Source organism: Papio anubis, chromosome 1 (assembly GCF_008728515.1).
Source record: "Papio anubis isolate 15944 chromosome 1, Panubis1.0, whole genome shotgun sequence".
Lineage (NCBI taxonomy): Eukaryota > Metazoa > Chordata > Mammalia > Primates > Cercopithecidae > Papio > Papio anubis.
The window spans coordinates 56,280,890-56,307,980 of record NC_044976.1 but is presented as its reverse complement, the minus strand read 5'-3'; the positions used below and the strand labels follow the sequence as shown (position 1 = coordinate 56,307,980).

The window sequence follows — 27,091 nt, the reverse complement described above, 5'->3', positions numbered from 1 at the left end:
AGTCACAGATCCCAGGACCTTAAACAATAGTGGGACATAGTAGATGCTCACAAACCAGCTGGTGAATGAAAGACCCTCAAGCAAGATTTTGAAGAATAAATAGGAATTTTCCAGACACTCGAGGAGAGGCAAGGATTTGATGCAAAGGAAACATCATTTGCCAATGCGTGCAGATCTGAAACACCATAGTGCCCAGCTACTAAAAGCATGGTATGTCCCTGATAACCAGCAGCATCAGCCTTACCTAGGAATTTGTTAGGAATGCAGAATCTCAGGCTGAGGCCTGTGATCCATCAAATCAGAATCTGCATTTTAAGAAGACTTCCAGGTGATTCCTTTGAGAAACAGTGGGGTTGTACATTTGGGGAACTGGAAATAACCATAATTGCCAAAGCATGAAGTATAAAGGAAGATGTATGAATTTAAATGTAAATTCAGCTACATGTGACAGACCCAAAATAATAGTGGTTTAACAAGATCAGATATGTTTATTTGCATTTTATGTAAAGTCCAAGCTAATATGGCTGCTTTTTGGTTAAGTTTATCAGAGGCCTGGCACATTCTAAGTAGACTGTAAAGATAAATTCTCCTCCCCTGTCCTCTGGTAAAGATCTTCTAAGATTTTGAGCTGCTACTTTGTGCTTGGTTGATACCATACTTCTGAGCTGTATTCCACAATAACCAGTGAGCACCCACAACCTGCTGGGAGCTGAGGACTCAGCAACAAGGGAGATATGACATCATCCCTCAAGTTGCTCAGCCTCTGGTGTGAAGACAAGCATGGAAATATGCAATTGGGATATAGTTTCTGTTTCCTCCTTGTGACTTTTCATGTCTCGGTAATATTGAGAATAAAGGTCAGCGGGGTAAAAGGGAGGGCTCCAGAAGTGAGGCCTCATGTGACTGAGGTTGGGGAGAAAGAGGGTGGAAGGGAGCACAGAAGACTCCAGTTTTTTCCTCCAGTATTTGATGAATACTCAACCAAAAGAATAAGGACAGCAATGAATTAAAACACACTGAATAACACAAAAAGGAATCTACATGTCTAGAGTGATACTAAAAATTGAAAAGGGAGAGGGAAAGCTCTTTTTAGAAGAGCTTAGAAGCCAACTAACTTAGAGGAATGGTAGAATTAGAAAACTACTATGTTGAAACCATGGTTACAATAACTGAATTGGGTAAGTATTAACAACCGATGCTGATAGGGTTTGGCTGTGTCCCCACCCAAATCTCATCTTGAATTGTAGCTCCCATAATTCCCATGTGTCATGGGAGGGACCCGGCAGGAGGTAATTGAATCATGGGGGTGGGTGTTTCCTGTGCTGTGCTTATGATAGTGAATAAGTCTCACGAGATTTGATGGTTTTATAAAGGGGAATTCCCCTGCACACATTCTTTCCTGCCTGCCATCATGGAAGATGGGCGTTTGCTTCTCCTTTGCCTTCCGCCATAATTTTGAGGCCTCCCCAGCCATGTGGAATGGTGAGTCCATTAAACCTCTTTCCTTTATAAATTTCCCAGTCTCGGGTATGTCTTTATTAGCAGTGTGAGAGTGGACTAATACAGATGCTTACATTATTGTATTAAAAGTTGTTTGGGAAAAGTATATTCATATGGCCTTAAATACAGTCTCAAATAGCACTCCATAGAAAACTGATGGATTACACCGGGAAAAGTCGCCTTTACAATGAAGAAATCTGATGAACACCAGATGATAAATTTAGTGTCATCAGTGACGGGGCTAACTGAAATCATGTCACTCAAATCGATGGTTATTCTGTAAAACAGCTGGCTTAGACTACTCAAAACTGTATGGTGCTGGAAAAAAAAAAAAATGCAAGGACCAGCTTCACACTAAAAACTAACAAGAAATGACAATTAAATGCAAAACGTGGCCCTTGATTGGATCCTAAATGGGAAAAATGCTGAGCGGGACATTAGACAATTAGACATCTGAATATGTGGACTCAAAGATGTTAGTAGTAATTTTAATGTACCAAGTGAGATCATAGCACTGTGGTTACCCAGAAAAATGTCCTTATTCTTAGAAGATACATGCAAAAGAATTTTGGGGTAAATAGGATAACAATATTGCCCAATTATTCTCTAGTAGTTTCCAAAGAATATATATAGAAAAGGTATATAGAGAAAAAGATAAGACATATGTGGCAATTGTTAACATTTGGTGAATCTAGTAAAGAGTACTCAAGTATTCCTTTGTGCTGTAATTAAAGCTCTTCAATAGTTTCTTTCTTTCTTTCTTTCTTTTCTTTTTTTTTTTTTTTTTTTTTTTTTTTTTTTTGAGACAGGATTTCATTCCTTCAATCAGGCTGGAGACCAGTGGTGTCATCCTGGCTCACTGTAACCTCCACCTCCTGAACTCAAGTGATCCTCCCGCCTCAGCCTCCCAAATAGCTGGGACCACACAGATGTGCACTACCATGCTCAGCTAATTTCGTATTTTTTTGTAGAGATGGAGTTTTGCCATGTTGCCCAAGTTGAGTTTCTTTCTTTCTTTCTTTCTTTTTTTAATACAAAGAATGTTTTACTAGCTCTGGTAGCTGACCCTGTAAGACCAAGTTCAGAATACACAATGAGTTCTCCAATCTCACTTCATTTGGGATTTGCAGTGGAATTGGCTGTGAGCAGAAGGAATGGTAGAGCTGGGGTTCTGCAGGCTCAGATTCAGCCTCTGTCTGAACCTTACATCATCTGCCTTCTCTTTGCAGAGTCTGAACTAACAAGCCATGAATTCGGTGCCTGACAGACTGGGAAGCACTGGGGAGTAAAGTCTGCTTTCCTTTTAAACACAAAATCAGACTTAAAGCCACCTCTGGTATCTAGGCCCCTTTTCTGCTGGCCAGGGAGGCTCTGGGAAAAGAAAGGCCAGCAGCAGGTCATCAGGATGGCTTGGGGTCCTGGGGTATTTATTTGTAGAGGTGAGAGGGTGTGTTATTAGTGTAGGGGGCGAAGTAGAGATGAGATGAAATTATAATTGTGAGAGTTGGAGAAGAGTAAATTTCAAACAACATTTTTAGTCACAGATGGTTGAAGAGAAATACAGAGAACAGGCCCCAGCACCTCGTCTTCCTAACTGATTGCAGGGAGTGGGAGCTTGCTAATGAACACATTGATTTCCCAGCTCTTCAGAACAATAGCAAATGCTTTCTGCAGTTATTAATTGGGAACCCGCAGCAGGTGTGGGGGATGGAAGGTGCTCATGATTGTAAGTTTATCTTTAGGGGTTAGGCCAATATAAAGAGAATGTAAAAAGCAAGAAGGAAGGTCATTTAAGAGCATAGTAGGAGAGCTGGACAGACTTGCTGCAACTCTCAGCCTTGCTACTGAACAGCTTACCTTCTTTAAACCTTTGTTTTCCTCTTTGGTAAAAATTAGAATAATTTTTCCTTTATGTGGATAGCATGAGAACTAAATGACGTAGTTAACATATGTAAAAATACTTTGTAAGCGTTCTTGCACCACACATTATTTTTCTTCCAGAAAAACTTATCCAAGGAGTATTTATGAAGCACCTACTCTGTTCCAGGCTCTGTAGTAGGTTTGAGGAATATGGCAGTGAACTGGAAAATATAGTCCCTGCCCCCATAGAATCAGTAATCTAGCAAGAAAGAACATTCACCAAGTAATTACAAATGGATAGAGATGTACTGGCTGCTATTAGAAGCATGAAACAGGCAGAGCTGGGAAGTCAGAGACGGCCTAAAGGAAGTAATGATCATCAAGGGGACCCATCATAAACAGAAATACTACTATGCTCCCCTACATAGTGGGGTCAAAGACATAAATGCTGACCCTGGTTGGCCACATGGACAAAGATCTAAAAACTTGTGAAGGATGGACTGACTTATATTTCCCCAGTTGAGGAAAGAGAAGCCAGTGTGTCCTTAGAATGACCCCTATACTCTCGCTTGCTCAGGTAGCCTAGCCTTGAGCTAGTCAGCCATCAGGGCTGCAAGGCCTCTGCCATGCAAACTCCCTGGGGACTGACTGGCATCCTAGACCAGGGTATTCCTCATTCTCGTTAGGCTGACTCTCTAATAACGAAGCTCATTTCCCCAAAGTGGTCAGGTAATTCTTGCTTTCTCCCAAATAAAGAAGTCAGCAGGGGACAGGGTCTCTCTCCTGGATCAACCCAGTAGCCCACAGTGTGTGCAGTCTTGCTCACCCCCAAAAACACCTCTCTAAGAGACTGTCCATTCCACTATCCCAGTGCCTGCAATTTTCCCCTAATAACAATGCTGTGAGACTGTCCCCAATAGTACTTGTGGTGTTCACCCTCAATCCTACTCCCTTTTTATAAAACATCTCCTCTTATAAAACCACCCCTGAAAAACAGGACTTTTGGCCTTGGCACCCTGGCTCTCATACCTGGAATCTCAACTCTTTGGGAAGCCGAAGTGGGAGGACTGCTTGAGCCTAGGAGTCAGAGGCTACCGTTAACTGTGATCACCCACTGCATTCCAGCCTGAGTGACAAAGTGAGACCCTGTCTCTAAAAAATATAAAAGAAAGAAAAAGAAAAAGATAAACAGGACTTCTGGCAGGGAGACAAGAGGTTTGTGTTCAATTCCATTGAGCATGAATTTCCTGAGCAGCCGCTGAGAGATAAGATCAGTGCTGGGCCTGGAGCATTCTGAGGTAAACGTACCTCTAGTCGAATGCAGAGCCTGGATCTTGACATAAATGCTATGTATTGTGCAAGGTTAAAAGAAAGGTGAAGGAAAGTATCACGAGGCTTCTAAAGTACCGTGTGTGTGTGTGTGTGTGTGTGTGTGTGTGTGTGTGTGTGTGTCTACCATTCACTCCTTGGGTAGCTTTGTGGAAAACAAGGAATCCTTGTTGTTCGACGGAGTCTGACTTTCTCCATGAGTGTTGGCAGAGGTGATGGTCCGTGCATGTTTGTGGTCTCAGGGTAGGGCGTAGGAGTTGGGGTGGAACAAGTTGAATCCAGTGATACCTAAGATATCTTCAACTGCTTTGACCTTTATTCTGTTAAACTTCTGTGTGCCCTAATTATTTACTAGTGTATAAAATGGCTATAATCATTCTTTGTGGTTTTAGAGACAGAGTACCTGAATAGGACATAATGAGAGAATTTTCTGAGGGCTTCCACATCTAACAATGGTATCAGATCACACACTTTTCATTTTGCCTCCAGGATCTAAAGCACTTACCATCCCTGGTGGTTTAGAACTGTAAGCTTCACACATAGATGAAATTATGAGACAGCTTCTATTTCACGAGGAAATTTTTTTAAATCATCTGCTCTCTATTCAAACTTCACAAAAGAAAAAAAGAAAGAAAACTCACACGTTTGCAAGAAACTGCTGGTGTTTTTGAATATCTCCCATAATCAGGAGAATCTGGTTTTGAAAAAGTTGAATTTTCTACATATGAAAAAACATATTTATCAATGATACAGATGAACTAAAATTATAAAGTAAATGTTCTTTAGGTTAAAAAAAAAAAAGCTGCATTCTTATTCTCAGTCTCTGGAACAAACCAATCCCTACCCACACCACATCATTACCCCTACCTTACCCCTACATGGCAAGGAAAAGATTGAATTTGTTTCCTGATTTAGTACATGTGCGCGCACACTCACGCGCGCGCGCACACACACACACACACACACACAATGTAGATACATGCCAGAGATATCAAAGATCAGCTGGTTATATGTCCTAGCACTTTATGAGTCTTAATTCATTTAATCCCACCACAATCCTATTAGCCTAGTGACTATGATTATCCTTTTTTAAACCAAGTGGGGGCAGAGAGGTCAAGTAATTCACCAAGGATCATAAGCTGAGAAGCGATGTGCTGGGGTTGGAACCCAGGCAACAGAGCTTTGGTGACTGTGGACTTAACCACTATATTTGCTCCCTGATATTTTTTGTATTAAGTTCCCTTGGTCCAAAGTCTTCCATGTTTGGTATAAAATCTTCATCAAAAAGTTGCTTGCTGTGCACATGGGACCTCACTATTATTTCCTACAACTTCATGTGGATCTGTAATTATCTCAATAAAAATGTCAACTAAAAAAGTTGACTAGCATGATGCATGTCTACAAGCAGTTTTCTCAAGTAAAGTGAATTAAAAATTTAAGATATACACAACTAATTTTAGAGATAAAATCACTTTGCAAATGTAAAGAAATATGGAAAATTCCCAGCCATTGGTAGTAGTAGACTCAAAAATGGGGTAGGTCAAAGTCCCAGTCACCCTCTGTCTGGGGGAAACCCCTTAACTTGTCTGAGTCTCAGTTACCTAAATACATAAAATGGGATAGTGATATCTACTTCATTGCATTGTTAGGAAAAGGCAGGTTTGTTAGAGTCCAAAGGTACTCTGAGCCTCCCTATGTCACCCTGAGTAGAGGGGCAGTAGGGACCAGCTGCAGGGGAGAGACTACTGGGGTTTGCCTGTCATCTGCTGCCAGTTACTTCTTCAGCCCCTTTCTTCTACCAGTTTCCCTGGAACCCATTCCTTCCTGCAGGACCCGCTCTCAGATTGTCATGTCAACTTCATGGGGGCCGAAACATCTGCTCTTTTCAGTTCAACATGCTTCACTTTCCCTTCCCAGATAAACTGGATTTGGAGTCACATTATCTCAGTTTAAATCCCGGTTTTCTGTGTAGCTGCTGGCAAGCCACTTCCCCAGCTGGGTCTAAGCTTTCCCATCTGTAACATGAAGTGGTTGCATTGTGACTACAAGGTGTCCAAAGCTCCTCCTCCTCTAACATTCCTGCATTCCCTACAAGGAGTGAGAAATGCCTACTTTTCCATCCATCTTTGTGTCATCCCAAGCTGCATTTCCTTGCCATTTTCCTATCCCTTCAAAAATATTGGCCCCGGGAGATGGGAGTGATACAATTTTAAGGCTGTCGTATTAGGGAAAAGGTATGAACTGGGCAGCCCAACCTTAACATGTATGAGGTCTCCATCATGAAGGCATGAAGCAGCCTCTAACCAAGGGAATTGAGAAGATGTGCTAATTGGAAAGACTCAGTGTTGCTAAACTGAAAATTTTGTGAAATCAATTGAGAGAAAAATCAATATGGGATTTTTTTTTCCACAATGAGAAGACAAGATTCCCACACAATTAAGAATCGGGCCATGGTTTCCACACTCTGCCTGTCTTGTTCTCTTGTTCCTGTGCCACAACTGTTCATCAGAAATAATTAAACATTTTCCCATGGGCAACAATTACTTGCTTAAAATATTATGAGTAAGGAGAATACATTTATAATTACCTAACCTTTCTGAAGGTGAAAATATATATTATCCTTTGATAGAACATAGAAAGGAGTTCCTGGATCTGCCAGTGTGCTCTGCTCTATCCATCCTGATTACGCTAATTGCCGTAAGGAATAGAACAATACTTTTTTACACATGCGGACCTTTACTTTCATTTTCTGTAACTTTTAGGGATCAAACATGGTTTCTTTTTCTTGTTGTTTTTGTCAGTCATTAAACAGCCAGCCTGTAGCTATTACAATGGCCAGATAGCATCTTTGAATTGCCCCAAGGCTATAATAATGAGAGTGTTGACATCTCTCTTTTCTTTGGAGTAGGTCTTTTTTTTTTGCCACATGCAGACACAAACTATGAATCCAGTGCTTCATGTTTTCAGTAGTTTTCTGATTTTGCTTTAAACACACGCACAGTGGAAACAATAAATCAATAATCACAATGGCTGACACTTATTAAGTGCTCAGGGGCCTATTTCTAAATACTTTATGTATACTATCTCATTTAATGCTCTCGACAATTCCATGAGGAAGGTTACTGTTAATGCTCACATCATAAAGATGGGAGAGCTTATAGATAAGAGACCGTAAGCCCAGAGATGTTAAGTAACTTGCCCAGGATCACACAGCTAATAGGTGGTGAAGCCGGGGTTTGGTCAGAGACTATTCCCTTACCACTCCACTGAAGTCTCTCTCAGATTTCTCTATCAAGTCATTTTGGTCCAGTGTTTTTTGTTAACTGGCAAAGAACATATTTCCTATAAAATATTTATATAAAAGAGCTGACTACAATCATGCTTTCACGTTCAAGCCTTTTTTTTTTCTTCCTTTCTAATTTGTTTGGCCTTAATGTTCGTTGTCAAGTTGACGAGCATATAATAGTATTAGTAACAGTAATAATAATAATAACAATAAGAGTAGTGGTACCACTTAGTGAGTATATGCCCTAGGCTAAGCACTGATCTAGGACTTTCTCTTCATACATGATAGTGATACTGGGTAGATAATATCATCCTTGGTTGACATGAAGAAACTGAGACCCAGAAGGGTTGTGTGACATAACTAGGGTCACACAGCTAATAGGTTGTAAAACAGGGGCATCAAGGCAAGTGCCCATCCCACTCAGCCAGTTTTAGCCCACATATTATGAGCCAAGCACTTTCCTTGGCTCTGTCAATACCAAAGTGAATCAAGCCTCATCCCTTCTGCTAGCTAATCTTGGTTGATTCACACATTCACCGGGTTTTGGGGTCAGTAGTTGGTATAGCCACATGCATGCTTTCCTCTGTAATAGTATCTCTTTTATTTTAGGAAAACTGGGTTTTGATAGCTCTTTCATAGGCTGTAAAGTTATATAACATTTTGTTGAAATTCTGCAGATATTTTTAAAAACAGCAGTATGCATATTTGTGTTTGCGTTCACCATTGTTATGAGGATATTATCTCAGAACTCAGTACCTTTCTCTGACTTTGATCCTATTCTTTACTCCATAAGGGCAGGCAGTGAAGCTCTGTATTTAGTATTAGCTCATTGTCCAAACTAGATTACTGTGCCAGGAATTATTCTAGGAATACAATAAAAGTTTAAAATATGGGCGTCTACCTCTCAATGAGTAGTTACTTCTTATTTTATGAATATGTCAACCTTTCTTGCTACACTGTATGCTTCCTGAGGGCAGGGACCAGGGCTGTCTGGGTCCTCACTGTATCCCGAGTGTGCTTGACACAGAGATCCCAGTGAAAAGTATACAATACTCTAATGGTTGATTTAGTTGTTTCTGGAATATCTAGAGGCAATAATATAATGGTTAAGGCCACAAGTCTGTAGCCAGACTGCCTGGTTTCAAGCCTTAATTCCAACATTAACTAGCTGTGTGACCTTGGGCAGATTACTTAGCTCCTCAGCTTCTTCATCCATCATATTAGGATAATGAAATCATACTGTTTACCCCCATAGGTTTGTCCTGGGGATTAAATTAGTAAATATGCATCACAGCCTTGGACAACAGGGTTTGGCACACAGGCACTAGGTAAGTGTTGGCCATTGTTACCCATAGTTACCCATTAGACTTGAGTATCATTTATAACTTGAAAAGGACTTATTTTTTAAGAAAGAACACAAGTCCTTCACTATCTACTTTTTTTTTTTCAGCTTTCAAAGGGCTATTGTGCATTTTAATCTTCCCTTTTCAGGATTATATACAGCCATACAGGTGTGAGCACTGCAAACCTTTTACAAACTTTCATGAGGAGCTGTACGTCTACATTGTAGCAATTTGCTACAATTTGCTCAGACCAATTTATGTATGTTGTCTTTAAATTGTGTGATGTGAGTGGATTATTTGAATGGGCTGTAAAGTTTTAATTGGTGCAGCTGATAAACCTTCCCTCTCCCACCCCCTACAAACCCTTGGGTGTTTCATGTTTCACGGCACATGGCAAAATTAACTCCTGACTGATCCTTTCCCTTTTGCTGTTGCCCCTTACAAACCTTTCTCCACAGGGCAGCCAGAGTGATCTTTTCAAATGCAAATCAGTTAAGATACTTCTGCTTAAACCCTTCTAGGTTTTTTTCCCATTGCACTAAGAATCCAATCCAGACTGTTCCCTGTGAAGTACAAGGCTCACCTCACACCATGTGTCAAGCACGTCAGCTTCCTTTAGGTTTCTAAAGCATGCCAAGCTCCTTCTAAGACCAGGGTGTTTACCTTTGTGAATCCTTCTGCAATATTCTCTCCTGGTGATTCGGGAGGTTGGCATTTTCTCATCTTTGTGGGATCAATTGAAGATGTCACTTCCTTAAAGAGGCCTCCCCCAACCTCCCTACCTAAAATGAGCACATACCGTATCTCCCCCTGTCAGCGGTGGCAAATCCATGCAGGTCTGCAGCAATCTCAATTCTTGCGTCCTTAGAAGAAAGAATTTGACTGAGTGACAGAGAGCAGAAGGAGAGACAGAGGCAAACTGTAGAGCAGGAGTGAATGTTTATTAAAAAGCTTTAGAGCAGGAACAAAAGGAAGGAATGTCCATTTGGAAGAGGCCCAAGTGGGCAACGTGAAGAAGACGTGCAGGGTCTGACCTTTTGACCTGGGGTCTTACATGTTGGCATACTTCCGGGGTCAGGTGTCCCTTCTCCCCTAATTCTTCCCTCAGGCTTGGCTGTCCACACGCGCAGTGGCCTGCTAGTGCTTGGGAGAGCATGCACAGTGTGTTTACTGAGTTGTATGCATGCTCAGTTGAGGCGTTCTTCCCTCCCCAGCCGGATGCCCCTAGGAGGCCGTATACAAGTTAAAACGCTGCCATTTTGCCTCTTAGTGCTCAGGTGTCAGCCCTCTTACCCAACTCCTGAGATCTTATCAGGAAGGTACTGATCACCAGTTTTAGGTTTTTCCTATCTATAGAGAGCCTGCCTTTCCCTGGTACTGGCTGCAACCAATTATTATTTTAGAGAGACAGTTAACAACCTCCTAGCCATCACCTGATGGTGATCTGACATTCCTGGTGGTGGTGGGAGCCTTTCCTGCCCTGTTTATGTCTGACTAACACTCCTGCCACCCCATTATTCTTTATTTTAGCATGCTGTTTATTTCCTTGTTACAGCATTTCCTGATCTTAATTATTTTATTTCCTTATAGGTTTGTTTGTCTCTTGCTGGCCTTTATTGATAGACTGTATGCTTCCTGAGGGCAGGGACTAGGGCTGCCTGGCTCCTCATTGTATCCTGAGTGCCAGGCACAGAGAATTCCAGTGAAAAGTACACAGTACACTGACAATTGATTGAGTTGCCTCTGGAATATCTAGAACAAAAAATACACCATTTGATTTTGGCTTATGTTCTAAATGTCATTTGCTAACTTACATGATTTCTGTATTTTCTCCCCTGTAATACCCCCTCAAAGACTGGAGAGATGGTGTGTATGTGTGTGGCTGTTGTCCAACCTGTCGTTTCCAGACTACAGACCTACTATGCCTCCAGTCCCCTAACTCCAGCACATTTTTTCATTTTTTCACTCAAACCTCTAAGACCCTCCAGAGTCCTTAAGAAGCACCCCTCACCCCGGTCTTAATCACCACTTGCTCCTCCTACTCGCCCATAGGCTCCATGCCACTCTTCCTGCTTTCTATCTCTTCTTTCTTGTATTCTGTGTTTCCTCTTGTTTCTTCTTCACTTTTCAGCCTTCTTATGAGAAGAAAGCCCACCACTTTGAATGATCATCAGCCAGTCAGAACATTCCTCTACTCTAGTGATTTCTTCCCACCCCCCTCAATTTGCTGTACCATCTGCGAATCTGAGGAGCTTGTAGAAAATTTCCTGTGTGCAAGCTCACCCACATAGACTGTGATTCACTAGGTTGGGGTGGAGCCAGCACTTCATTAACGTATAAAGTTCCCCAGGGAACTCCAATATGCAGCCAGTCTAAGAACCAATTCTCCAATCTATGTGAAGAGTGCCTCATACTAACTGGGCCTTTGGGCTCTTCTTAGAGGCCTGTCCATAGCTTCCCTGCATAAAGATCCTGAGCTGTTCTGGGAGCATGCAGGGCAGAAGGCTGGTCCCTTGATAGCCACCAAGACTTTGCTGTAGTCAGGCTTAGTGACATATTCCCAGGCTTGTTACACTGTTGTCTTGTTCATAAAAACTATGTTTTAGTCTTCTAGATATCTAGTTTTGCAAATCAGTGTCAGGTATAGAAAGAATCCTGTCACTTGAACAGCATATTCAATAATTTTAAAGGTCAAGACCTGTGTGGAAATTAGCTTTCAGCTATTGAAACATACTGACTTATACATACATAACAGAAAATATGGTCCTGTGGCACACTGGATATTTATGCATATATAAATTAGCCTGCTAGATATACTGATAAGCAATATCTCAAGTACTCACTGATGATCATGTCCAGCATAGTAGGAAAACAGTGAAAGCGCAGAAACAGGTTTCGTCTTAAGGACACTGCAGTAACAGCTCTTGATTATAGAGTGCCTACTTTACGACAGGCACTATGCTGCAAGTTAGTTTACCTGAAATACTCATCACAACCCAGAAAAGTAGGAAACACAAGCTCGTGAAAGGAAGGAAACTCACCCAGGATAATACAGTAAAATGTGCTAGTGGCAGGATTCCATGCCAGACGTTCTGAGCTCAGGCACTGCCAGCTCTCCATCACACACTCCTTACCATCGATGACACCAGTGTGCAATGAGCATGCTCCCTGTGAATGGGTACCTAGGAACAGGGCTGCCCACCTAGGAACAGGGCTGCCCACAGAGGAGGGTAGGAGAATCTGTCCCCAGAACCCTTGCCCACACTAAATATTCTTTACTTTTTAATGAGTATTACTAATTTGACAAGTAAAATATGATGCACATATTAATTTAATTTACATATTTTTTTCAGATGTTGATGCAGATTAATTTTCTCATTTGTACACTATCTGATTTAAGTCTATTCTATTGGTGATAAAACAACAGGACAGGCTTGTTTCTTTGAACAATTAAAATAAGAAAGAGGAAAGAATAATAAGCTTTTGAGCACTGATTTTATATTTATCTATCAATTAGTCATCAAGGTAGAGAAGAACAAATTCTTAGTCATCCTCACCAAAAGATTGCAAAGCACATTTTGTTTCTTTTTTCAATTGGCCAAAAATTGTGTCTTCTAACCGTTTGGTGTCTAGCAGTAAAACTGAAGTCACTAGCAAAATGTCTGTTTTGATAAATCGGGAACAAAAAGACCAAAACTAATGACTTCCACAATGGAAGGTGCCCTGGGAAATACCATATAGAATAGTGGAATCGAGGGCTTGTTTACTATGATTCTGTATATCCATCTGATGGGGAGTATAAATAGGTTTCTTTACACAAAGGGACCCAGGGAATGGTGAATCGGAGAATAATTGACTTGTCTCGGTATGTTTGTGAATGTGCATTTTTATCTGATGGCAAATATGCTGTTGGCCTTTGAGTCAGACACCCACCATAAAATTTCCTCAGCTTCATATGAACCAAGATAGTGTACCCATCTCCCCCTCAAAGAAAACATTTCAAATTAACATTAATCATCCAACGTCGTGGTCGGGGCCCTACGGTGAAAGCCACCTACTGCAGCTGAATGCCATTCAGCAGGCAAGAAGTGATTTGCAATATAATTTAAATGAAGAGTTGGTTTCTTTTCCTATTTAGAACACACCAGTATGGAAAACTGATTGTCAGACATTCTGGTGATGTGCATCAACTTGGCTATTCACTCAGAAAATGAAGTTTCCTGAGACACCCGCACATGTAATTTATTTTTTTCCCTATGAAGTTAACTTCAGCTTGTTAAATACAATGACTATCCAAACCACAGAAAAACCAACACCATTAATTTTAATGCTTATAATGTAATGGAAGGAGATTATATTCATTTGGGATTTTTCTCCTTTTAATAGAATGTTTACTTGCCCCTCTCCTTATGAGTTAATTGTTATCTTCTCTCCATAATGCTCTGCTTGTATCTGAGCAGCAAACAGAGTCTGTTAATGTCTTGAGTTTATAGATTACTGGTGATTCTATCATTTTGCAATGTCTATCACTAAAGCATCAATAGCTTGCCAGTGTGGTAAGTGAATATGTGACTGATAGGAATGCAACTACTTCCTTACATAACTCTCCTGTCTATTTTTATAAAACATTTAGTTTTAGCACAGTGTATTTTCTATGCGTTGACTGGCATATTGAAGGACTTTTCAGTAAATTATACAGTAGTGAGTTAAGAATTGGTGACTTCTGTTATCATTCAGGTATTTATGTTTAATTCATCAATTTATTCATTTAATAGACACTTAGTGGGTACCTGGCTTATTTCAGTAGTGTGCTGAGTATTAGGGATTAAGACATAGTCCCCATGTTCAGGGAGCCCACAGTTCTGAGCAGGAATTGTCATAAGGAATTGCAGCATAGGCTCAATGAGATGAGTGGTACCAAAAAACTGAGTATAAAGGGTAATAGAGGGTGCAATGGAAGAAGCTTTTCCTGGAAAGAAGACTACCAAAGAAAGCTTTGCAGATACTGGAGCTGATCTTGAAGTCCCAGACCTTGAGTTCTTCAAGTTGGCAGTAGAATGATTTGTGAGGGAGAGAGGAGACAGTAAAGGCAGAGGGAACAGCATATGCAAGGTAGTGATTTAAACAAAAAAAGAAAACAAAGTAGTGATGAACACCTATTGAAAACCTTCTGTATGTTTTTAAGGAATAAAAGCTGACATTTTCCAGACTTACCATTTGTCAACCACTGTTTCAAATTCTGACATCTGCAAACTCAAGCCTCACTATGACACTTTGAAGTAGGTATTATCAGCACTCCTTTTTACAAATTAAAATATGTGCCTGGAGAGATTCAGTAACTTGCCAAATGTCACACAGCTGGTAGGATCAGGAAAAAGACTAGAACTCAGGTTCTTTAAGTCCAAAGTCTACAAGTTTAAATATTACACTAATATTTCAGTGTAATATGGCATCTTTGCTCTTTAGATCCCTTACTCCAGCTGTGTAGAGAAGACATGCAAATAGTGGCTGCCATTCATGACAGTGTCTAAGAGGGGATAACAGCAGCAGCTATGACTTACAGAGAGTGTTAAATGAGATATGAAATGTTAAATGAGATATGAAGTATACGAAGGGCTTAGAACAGTGCCTGGTACATGGCAAATAATTTGTTAACTGCTGGGGTTATGATGATTAATGTGTTAAGGGTAGTAGAATATGCCAGGTGCAGTGGCTCACGCCTGTAACCCCAGCACTTTGGGAGGCTGAGGCAGGTGGATCACAAGGTCAGGAGTTTGAGACCAGCCTGGCCAACATGGCAAAACCCAGTCTCTACTAAAAACACAAAAATTAGCTGGGCGTGGTGGCGTGCACCTGTAATCCCAGGTACTCCAGAGGCTGAGGCAGGAGAATTGCTTGAACCCGGGAGGTGGAGGTTGCAGTGAGCTGAGATGATACCACTGAGAAATTTGGAGTTGGTGGCATTTGATGTAGACCTGGACTCCTTAATCGATTATTTCAGCAAGAGAAAGCAGAATGCAGAGATGAAAGCTGACTGGAAAATTCCATTATGTTTAAGAACAGTAAATAAACTAATTTGATTAAAGCAGAGGTCTTTAAAGAGAAGCAGAAAGAGTAAGATTAAATAGGAGGGTAGAAATTGCTTATAATTAATTATATTTGTTGAGTGACTGGTACTGTTTATACTTTGGTTTTAGTCATCATAACGTTTTCCTGGGATTAGAGATTCATTTTTTTCCTTTTGAAGAAAATGAGGCTCAGATAATTGATGTAATATTTCTCAGGTCATCCAGCAAGAGTAGTTAAACTTGGACTTGAACTCAGACCTGTGTTAAAGTGCCATGTGCTTTTGACCACACCATACTTTCATTTTGCAGCTCTGATCTTTCTAACACATCATCAGTATTTATAGAATAATATTTCTAGTGAAAGGGGTAGAAAAAAAGTAAGAACATATTTTGTTAATGTTTTCTTCTTAGGGTTCTGCTTATCAATCATTATAGCCCAACATTTCCCCAGTTAATAGCCTGTGTCTGCTTTCATTAAAATAGAAAGAACTGGTCTCTCTGTTTGATTTCCTGTACACACTTACACCCCTCAGGTTTCCTATTTGTGTGTATCTGTTATAACATATACCATCAATAATAAGCCGTTGCCTGAAATGAGAGCTAACAGTTAAGAGTATGGACTTTGAAGGACTGCAGGGTGCCAGGGCTAGAATCCTGGCTCTGCCCTTCATAGCTGTGGTCATAAGCAACTTTTCTACATTCTCTATACTTCTATTTCTTTATCTGTTTAATGACAGTTATAATAGTACCTACATTATTGGTTTGCTGTTATGAATAAGTGGATTAGTACATATAAAAACTAAAAACTATGCTTAAAATGCTAAAATTCATTTAATATTAGCATCATTGTGGCTTATAATCTAACATCTATTGAGATGAAGATCTGTGATTAGCTCTGTCCTTGATCTGTTTGTGTTTCTATAAAGGCATGTCTGAGACTGGGTAATTTATAAAGAGAAGAGATTTATTTGACTCACAGTTCTGCAGGCTATACAGAAGGCATGGTGCCAACATCTGCTTCTGAGGAGGGACTCTGACTGCTTCCCCTCATGGTGGAAGGGGAAAGGGAGCCTGCATGTGTAAAGATCACACAGCTAGAGAGGAAACAAGAGATAGAGGGGAGGGAGGTGCCACGCTCCTTTTAACAACCAGCTCTCATAGGAACTAACAGAGCAGGAACTCACTCATTACTGTGAGGATGGCACCATGCTCTTCATGAGGGATCCACCAAGTGACCCAAACACCTGCCATTAGGCCTCACCTCCAACACCGGGTATCAAATTTCAACATGAAGTCTGGGGGACAAACATCCAAACTATAGCAGTGAGGATATGGAAAAGGCATTCCTTCATACATTTGCTGAAGAACATGTAAAACTGTACAAACTTTGTGAATGGTAATTTGACAATATCTATCAAAATTTAAAATACACATTGTCTTTATCCAATAATTCTGCTTTAAGGTGTTTATCCTACAGATAGATTCATCCAAGTGAAAAAATACAATTTATACCTTTTGAATTTTAGACTGTGTACGTATAACCTAGTCCAACATTTTAAAATAAAGATGAATGAGCATGTTTGCTTTTATTCATGTCCTTCCCATAACCTAGCACAGTGCTAGGCTCAGAAACCCTGACAAGTTCCCTTTTGTTTAGCCCAGCACATGTCCTGTGGCTCTCTGTGCCCCATGACCACCTACCCTACATGTACCATGCACACTTTCAAATCATACACTTCATCCTGAACCATTCACTTCAAACCCCATTGTGATAACTATTGTACTTTATCTTCTTTCTCCTTTGGTTTGCCTTCAAAATTGACATCACTTTTCCATTGCAGCTATTTCCTTGGCTTCTCTCATGACGATTCCTGACTTGTGGCCCTGGCAGTCTTGGGAAGACATCATCCAGCTTCTTCAATCCAGACCCTGGGCCCCTCCTTTCCCCAGGATCGCCCCCACCCAGCCTGGACACATTGACTGAACTGTTTTCTAGGACACTGGTGAGTAAAATGCTTGGCTACTTCATGAAAACAGTTCCAATCATCCCCTCCCAATACCATCTCCTCCACTTTTGAGCGTGATTTTGTTTCTTTCAAAAGCGGCTCCAGTACTCTTCCTTTCTGGAACTGCCTCTCCTGTAGTTAATACCCCAAGGTTCATTATTTGTTTAATCACTGACTTATTCAATGAGGTGGTAGCCAGCAGAATCTGAGAACTGAAAGGTGCATGCCTTTGTCCCCCTCCTGTGTGGTGCCATTCAGGGTTACTTGTCTCTGACTTAGATTGGAGACTAAATGGATTAGAATAAAACTAATTTAAGGGAAAAAAGAAATGTTCACAGAAACAGAAATAGAGAGTCCTGCTATCTTGGCTGCCTAAGATCTGTGGGCCTCACCAAGAAATTTAAAAAGTAATGTTTCTTATCATAAGTGACAGAAATATGCTGCTTTCTGCATCAATAGATATGAAGATTAAAGGGTCTGACCGTATTAAACAATTTTGCACAGCACCAGGCACTCTGGGCTGTGCTCTCTGCCTTATTACCCTTCATCGTGTGGCTATTTCAGGCCCAATTTAAGAATACAATGCCGTCTGGCTTTGCAAATTGACATCCTTTAATTTAAACTGTCTTGTGGGAGAATTAAGAAATTATGGAACAATTATTCGCCCTCAGCTGAAAGCTGGATGACATCCTGAGATTCTTGTACATTAGCCATTTGAATTGATTAAGTCACGTAATTGAATTACACCTTTGCCCCCATAATATCTTGTGGCACATGTGTTGGTGGTTCTTGTTGGGAAATGCTTCCATAAAAATAGGAGAGGGGTTGGTATTAGAGATTGACCTGGATATCAAAGAAAACCTCAGAGCAGAGTGGGCTGACACTCTGAGATTCTGTGAGGGAGGTTGATTAACAGAGCAAGTGTTCTATTTGGAGTTGCAATGGAAGTTCACAGATCAAAACTGTATGCATGATACAGTGTACCTCCTTCCTTAATCTCTCTTTGCATTGTCCTTGAACATTCGGCTTCAGTGGCTGGCATTCATTCTCAAAGCTTTTTCTAACATCTCCCATGGACAAAAAAACTGGGTTTGGTGTACCTTCCTTTGTCTTACATGGTTTTCCAAATATGCTTCCATTAGAGTAGCTACCATACTGGTTACAGGTTTCTTTCACCAGGCAATGAGGCTGGAAACCATGTCCAGCTTACCTAGGTTAGTAATAGCGCTCAATAGGTGTTTGCTGAGCGAGGTTTTATTAGTAAGTCTCCATGGTTTTGTCTCTGTTTCCTTTTGTTTCATGGTGTGAAGGGAGGTAGAATCTGTTAGTAATTTTGTAAGCATCATTCTTAAGTAGGAGTTTTTTCACTACTTGTGTTATTAGACAATTTCATAGAGGGTTTATTAAAGGCCAACTCTATCTGCTTAACACCTATGAGGCGCCTATTATGTACAAAAGCTAGGTTAGATGCTGAGGGGAAAAATTAGCCAAAACATACTTCCTTTTCTTTAGAGGAGCTCAAAATCCAGTGGGGAAATTGAAGAGGTCTGTGCAAGAAATAGCTCTGGTGACTGAGCAAGCACGTAGGAGGCTGTTCCATAGTCTAGGACTCTGAGAAGGGGCCATGGTACATTCCATTTCGTTCCTCTCTGAAGTTCGTACTGTCGTTGGTCTGCCCTGTGCCCCCTCCCACATCGTCCATTTTGGAATCCAGCAGAGAAGAAAACTCGTAGACGAATGTCCTGTGGACAGGCTGGATGTGTGCCTTTCATTTAAAAACTCCTCTAAAGGAGAGAGGTTTTAAAGCACTGTTTCCCCTCACCCCACCCCCACACTGACTTCCAACTCTCTATCACACTGTGCAGCATTCTGGGTCTTCCTATTCTTTGTCTATTCTGTGTGGCACAAGAATCTCTCTTTTTAAAGGCTCTTTACGTTTTCTTTACCTTTATCAAAGAACGCTCTTGGAGCTTTAAAACCCAACCACAGCTATCTTCCTGAATATTTCTGTGGGGAAGGGATTAATCAAGCCTGTCAAACATTGAGCTGTAAAACCTTTAATATTTCTAAAAGGTTTAAAGCCAGCATATTTATCACATGCATCATTGAGAATAATCTTTCCTTTTATAGAACAAATTAAATGTTCACTGTAAAATATTGTGGTGATGAGCACAGTGGGTGAAAGACGCATGCAGGGGCCCGATGTGATATTGCAATGGAGATTCTGGTTAAATCTTTCCCTGACATCACCCTGCTAGAAACCACCCATCATCCCCCACACATCTATTTATATGAATGCTTTATACTGTGGAATCCTAGAATCTTGGTGCTCAAAGGGAAAGGGGCTAATATTTGTTGAGTGCCTGCTATGTCATGCATTGTGTCTGCATGCTTTAAGTGGGCTTCCACATTTTAATTTTCTAAACAATCCTTTATAATAGGTACTGGCATATCTGATTTATAGATAAGGAAACTAAGATTCAAAAAGTGAAGGCATTCTCTCAAGATCACATAAATATTTATTTGCAAATCTGGGACTTGACCCTATGCCCAGCTAATTCTTTCCCTCTGTTTATGTGGCAAATGCCTAGCAAATGTTTAGCAGAAGGCAGGTGCCCACTAAAGAGTTGCTAAAGTTATTATGACTGTTAGCATCAAAGTCTCTGGAGATTTTTATTGAAAGATCATTATTCTATAGACAGAGAGACAGTGAATATTGTTGTGCCTGATTCTGGGAATCTGAGATGTCTAACCCAGCAGTAGCGGTAGTGTTCCTTAGGGTAGGGAGAGACTCACTTGGGACTTTTGATTACTATAACTAATACAAACACTGTATTTTGTTGTTTATAAAGTGCATTCATGTGCACAGTCTAATTTAATCTACTCAACAGCTTAGTGAAGTAAAGTCAGCACTACTGCCATTTTACAGGTAGGGAAACTGAGGTACAAAGACATGATAAATCATACCCAGGTCATTCAGCTAGAAGCAACTTGTGCTCCAACTCCATTTTTCTTATTCGAAAGCCACCATCTTTCTGCTAATACTTTAAAACCATTTAGTTATTATTCCTAAGAATTCAACAAGTAAAATAAAGAGGTTTTTATGTTTTGAAATTTTATTGATATCAAATGTATAAAATTTCAAAAGAGCACTTTAACGACTGTTTCGATACTGGATTTCAATTTAATACATTGATTCAAAAGTCTTTTGCAAACACCATTCTTTTAAAATATCTGAAAGAGTTATATGGTGCTTTGTAAGAATCCATATATAATAAGTTTTTCAGCTTTGTTCAGTTATAATTCGCAAAAAAATATAAAGTATTCAAGCTTGCAAGGACTTTAGAGACTGATGACTCTTGTTTTTCGATTAGATAACTGAGGTATAGACATTGAAAGTAGTGTGACTGGAGCCCAGGCAAAATACTGGGATAACAGAGAACAAAGATACATTCATTCAGATAGGGATGGGTGGTATGAAACCATGGAAGGCTTCACTGAGGAGGTGACTCTTGATGGTGTCTTGAAAGGAGGAGGATTTTAGTAGGGGGAGAAGAGTCAACGAGTGAAGCTACAACAGAAGAAAAGAATGGCCATGTATGAAAATGATAACATGATGGTTCTATGGGTGGGGGCCCTTCATGGAAGCTCAAGTTTGTTGTTTCAATATAATTAGTTGTATAATTGCATTCCCAGACTGCCGCATAGGGCTGCACACACATGTAATTAGACCCCCTACCAGCACGCCTCCACTTTAGACCTCCAGCTTTGTAGCAGAGCAGGCAACCAAAAGAGAGGTCCTGGGGCTCGGAATATTTGCAGTTCCAAACTCCCCTCTTCTATGAGCATACCTCTCTGTGTTTGCCAACTGTACTAGGTGGGGGAAACAGACAAAAGACTTAGAAGGAGGAACAGCTTTCTCTTCCTAGGTTACTATGAAGACAACTCTGGAACTGTTGGGTGGGCGAGATGTTTCACCAGTTTACATTTAGCAAACTGTAATTAGCGTCAGCAGGAGAAGAGAAATGACTGTGTTGGGAAACTCCACTTTCCTCTGTGCAACAGCCTCTGTTCGGAAGGGCTGTTCCTTGCATTTGGGCTTCTGTGATGGGGAAGCAGTGTACAGCTGCCTTATATAGTAGCGGTGGGCTTGTTCTGGGCATGAAGCTCTTAACTGCAGCAGGGGACAGAGGCCAATGGATGATCCTCTTCGAGTGGCAGAGTGAATCTTGCTTAGGTGTCAGCCAGGTGGAGTCACTGGGCTCTTGTAAGGTTTCATTCATTCCATAAATACACATAAGCCCACACCCACATAAACCCTACTGTGTGCTGAAAACTAGGCTTGATTTTTAGGAGCTACAGATCCCCACAGGCCTCTGTGAAAGGGCATGCTGGCCAACAAGATTAATGGCTAGATACACAAAGTGCCATCTGAGGCTTCTTAGTTTGGGGACCATTGAGTAAATCAGACACTCACTGTATTCGTTAGGATGAGTAGTGCTAGCTGCCTTAACCAACAACATAATTTTAAAAAGTTCATTATGGTACTTAATACAACCATTCAGAAAGCTAGGTTTCCCCATCTTATCTGTGTCACCATCATCTTCAACATGTGGCCTCTAAGGTCTCTGAAGATGGGGAAAGAGAGAGGAAGATCATACTTGGGAGATGTTTAGGGACCATTTCTGGAAATGGCAGACAGCCCTTCCACCCATATTCCATTGGCCAGAATTCAGTTATATGGCCCAATTTAATTGTTAGGGGAATGTAAATGTAGCTTAGCTATGTGCCCAGGACAAAAATGACATAGATGAAGAGATGTCTGCAATCCCATGTTTATTGTAGCACTGTTCACTATAGCCAAGACAGAATCAACGTAAGTGTTCATCAACAGATGAATGGATTAAAAAAGGAGATATAGATACAAAATGGAATAATATTCCACCATAAAAAAGAATAAAATCCTGTCATTCACAGGAAAATGAATAAGCCCGGAGGACATTATATTAAATGAAATAATCCAGGCACAGGAAGACAAACATTACATGTTCTCACTTGTATGTGGGGGCTAAAAAAGCTTATTTTATAGAAGTAGGGAGTAGAACTGTGGTTACTAGAGGCAGGGAAGGATGGAGGGAGGAGGGAATAGTGAATTTGGTTAATGGATACAAAATTACAGCTAGATAGGGAAAAAAGTTCTAGTGTTCTACAGCACCGTAGGGTAGCAATAGATAATATTTTATTGCATAATTTCAAGTAGAAAGGATTTCGAACATTCCCAACACAAATTAGTAATAAATGTTTGAGGTAAGAAATACACTAAATACCCTGACTTGATCATTACACATTGTATACATATATCAAAATATCACTTTGTACCCCATTCTGTCTATCAAAAATAATTTTAAAAAGTGAAACAGACATAGTCTTTTCCTAACATGTTTCATTAAAGTCAGTTCCCATTCAAACAAATGCAAGATCATCTAAAAGAATTACCCTTTATTACTATTTTGAGGAACCTTTCCAGGAAAAATGCTCTTCCAGCGCAGAATGGAACTCAACTGGTGAGAATTTAATTAACACAAATTATCTGGAAGTGTCTGAAATGAATGACTTCATAATTCTTCAGTCCAAAATTCCTCTTATGGTATTTGATCCTAAAAATATAAATAACAAAAATTTCTGAACAAAAAATTTATTTCCACATTACTTGTAATGTTGTCAAAAGGCAAACAACCAAAATTTCCAAAAATAAGATTTTACTGAAGTTCTTCACACTTAAATAATGCAGTCATTAAATAAAACATATTTCTAAAGAATTTTTCATATTGTTATTGACATATGGACATAAAGATAGGCTTCAGAACTTTATATACAACTTTTTTTCCAAATATGTTTAGGTGTGTAATTATAGACACCTGAAAAGACTAAAGACAATGCATTAAGATATTAAGAGGAAACCTCTCTACATAGCAGTATAATAAGGGCTTTTATTTTTCTCTTTATATTTTTTTCTTCTAAATCTGATGCAGTGATGAGTATGCATAGCTTTTGTAACTATAAAAAATAAATCAATTAGGATCTTTAAAAAATGAAGCAGAATGAAGAATGAATTTGGACTAGGACTGACTCAGGATGAAGAGAATTATCCCAAGTGCTTCAGGTGGGAACAGCCAAAGCGTGTGTGTGGGAATGTCCTAGAATTGTGTCAGATCCAGAGAGGGAGCTGCAGGGTGGAGAACAGAGTGTATCATAATGGTCAAGACTTATGCAAACTCAGGGGGCCCACAATAATTCCCTTAGCTGGGACAGAGGGTACAAATCTTTAGTTGGCTTTCAAAACTAGGCTACTGAGCTGATTAAATAATTCAAACCTAGGGCAATGGGTTCAAGTCCTGACTCTTCTAATAACCAACTCTGTGGCTTTGGGCATGTGTCTTTAGCACTCTGAACCTCATTTGTAAAAGAAATAATACCTTCCTTATAGTATCACTGTGACACTAAATGTAATCACATTTTCAAGTATTTAACACATATCTACATATACCTATACATACATATTTACACACGCATATATACACACACACCTAGACCCTTCCCACCAAGCTTGGAGGGGTGCCCTTTGGGATAAAGCCCCTTCCTCACTGCAACTTTTCATAATCCTCTCCATGCTTCATTTCCCATCCCTATCCCTATCCCCATAGTACCATTACTAGGACCACCTGAAGCTTTAGCCCAGAGGCATTTCTTCCCTATGACCTTCACCTGCAATTTGGAGATATTCCTCTTGAGAGGTGTCTCCTGTCTTCTTTTCTTGGTGAGTTCAGTTTGGCTTCTAAGCAATCGAGGCCCACTCTATGTCCAGCCTGCATGTCAACTAGGAGAAAGGTGAAAAATCCTAAACTGTATGTTCTAACACAAATATCCAAGCAAAATAATAGAAGGCAAAAGGATTGTAGGGTACCATCACATGTATCTGGGTGAGAGAGCACTCAGGCTGTGACACTGCGCAATGCTACAGAATCAGGAAAAAGGAAATGCAGCCCAAGGCGCTGTGACTTCACACCCTGCTGCTTCAACATGAGGTCCTGAATCATTTCCCCAGTTCTGTCTGAAGCCAGCCTCAACAGATCATCACAACAATCACCTTAAGTGATGAATACATATGTGTGCCAGGTACTGTGCACAAGATTGTCACACCTGGTACATCTGGCTCTTTCATTGCATCGTGTTTCTTCAAGTAAGAATTTTGTTTTTCTCCTCTGCTGCCTCCTTTTTTTTCTTCTTATGGGGACGTCTTGATTTATATGGCTACTAAACTGAGTAAAGGCGCAACAGGAGTTCCTAAGAAGGTACTATCCAGATGTGTTATTGTGGTTGCCTATATCCTCTTTCCCTGCACAGCTGAAGAGGACAGGTTGGCTGATGATCTTGGCGGGTCCTTGAACATTCAGCCTCAAGGTCTTGACCTTGGTTTAAATAGTGCTCAGTGACTTCTAACAAAAAAGAGCGTGAAAGAAAACTGTTCTGTTTCCAGCTTAGAGACTCTCCCAAATTCTAGGCTGGTCACTGATTTATGCTGCCAAGAAGCCTGTTGCTGATTATGCTGGATGCCCCATAAATTAATGAGAGCTGGACTTAGCAGTGACAACGATCGCTGAGTCTGTGGAGCAGAAAATGCAACACTAATATATATGTTTCAGAAATGTCCTTTTGTCTATATGTTCGGAGGAGAAAGTGCTGATGAGGATCAATTTCATATTGACTTTAAATTTTTCATTTGACCCAGAGCTCTTTTTATTAAGTAATGCACATGAGAACATTTCATCCCAGGCCAACTTGATGGCTTGGAGAATTCCCTTCAGAATATGGCAACCTGGATAGAATTTGAAATGCAGTTCATTCATTTATTCTTTTATTCATCCTTTAATAATTATTTATTGGGTACCTGCTATGTGCTTAATTCTAAAAACTATGCTAGTCTGTGAGCAAGACATAATCTGCCCTCAAGGAATCTAAAATCTAATGAGCTAGACACACATTAATAAACAATCCTGGCCCAGAGCAGTATGTTTCGTTAGCAGGAAGTGCAGGTATACAGAAGCACAGAGGAAGGACTCCCAGAAGGTATCAGGTACTTGGGAAGTATTTGGTTCTTGCTGAAAGAATGAATGAGTTGATGAATGAAAGCATGAGATGGCCCTTGAGCTGGTCAAAGAGCAAGGTAGAAATTGACTAAGCTGAAAAGGAGCTATAATAGCATGTTCAAAGACAGCAAGGCGTGATGTTTTAAATATAGCTCAGGTGTGAGGAGAGGCAGGTGGTAGGGCTCCAGAACCAGACATAAGGAACTTGGGTGTTAAGTCACCATCTACCTGTGCAAATAGACATACTTGTAGATGGCAGAGTGGACCCAAGGGGTCTTGCACCTCTTCAGAGAGCAGGCATAACCACACAATAAATGACTCATCTGGAGGGATTATCTTCAGTGCTTAGTATGGAGATTCAGTAGGTAGTTGAGCTTACCGTCTCTGGACAATTTTCCTGAAGAGGCAGTCCAGTAGAACCAAAGCACTTGCTCTGAGAAAGTTTCAAATCTGGGTTCAACATCTTAAACTAAGCAGTGAATGTTTCTAGAAGCATTTATCCTGCGTGCTACAAAGCCCTGCTGCGTCTTCAGTTTTGTCTGAATGTTGGGACCACGTTGTGAAATCTTCTTGTATTTATTGCCTTCCTGCACTCTCCTCAGCTCGTATTTCCCACATTTTTAGTTACTGTGTGTTTGCTAGTGGTGCAATTTTGTTCTGTTTTAACCTTGTTTGAACCCCCAAGCCAGTCTGGGAAAACGTGACCATCACTCTTCCGAGCATCTACCTCTGGGACGTGGTCCCGGGGCTTTGACTCACAGGTTAGAAATCTTGTCATGCTCCCCTGAACTTGACTCAATGGCTGCAGTGGCCTGGCTGATTTATGGCTGTTTCTTCCTCTGTTTGATCTTAGCAAACAGACAGCTGTGATGTAGCGGCTTCATTCTACTCACCTGCTGGCACCTTCATGTTTGGTCTAATAGCTTGTTAACTGCTCTGAGGACAGGCACTGCCCTTCCTGGCTACCGTCTAGAGTGGTCTCTATGGCAACTGCATCACATCAGGGATGATGCTCATTCTTCAAGGCTTTCCTTCTCCATTTTTCTCTGGTGGCTTCTGGGTAACCTGTAATGGTTGGAGCCCTGCCTCATCCCGCCAGGAAGCCACTGCTGATTTAAAGCCTTGCAAAGAAACTTAACAAGACACACTGCTTTCTTCTGGTCTTGTTGCTTGTTCTGTGTTGCACTTGGTCCAGGCCTGCAGGGACTTGTCATCCCTTCTTTATCATCTCTCCTTTTGGTGCTCCCCAGGTATTGTTCCCGGTCTCTCTCGGAAAGCTTTGACATGGTTTCTCCAGATCTCTCTGCTCATTAATATCATTCAGCAGTCCAATCTGAATCCTGACATTTGGTATGTTCTTTGTTTGCCTCATCCACCTTTGTTTACTCATTCACTCTTCTCTTCAGAAGTGACCCCCAAGCTCTCTGGTCTTCATCTGTACCAAAGAGACTTGTGTCAAAGAGACTCATATAGACTGTTCAGATATATGAAGAAAGAACTGATTTATGTGTGATAGGAGTCTAGAGTGTTCAGTCTGCCGATGGCATTCAGA

General features: G+C 40.6%; 1 protein-coding gene across 6 annotated transcripts in view; it reads left to right on the top strand.

The window, feature by feature from the left end:
* DAB1 (DAB adaptor protein 1) overlaps positions 1 to 27,091 on the top strand; it is a 1,241,370-nt gene that overhangs the window by 348,138 nt on the left and 866,141 nt on the right. For all 6 annotated transcript variants that reach the window (XM_017956763.3, XM_017956575.3, XM_021923232.2 and 3 more), the window contains exon 2: positions 17,228 to 17,389. The gene's annotated coding sequence lies outside the window, so the exon portion shown is untranslated. The remainder of the gene's footprint in view (positions 1 to 17,227; positions 17,390 to 27,091) is intronic.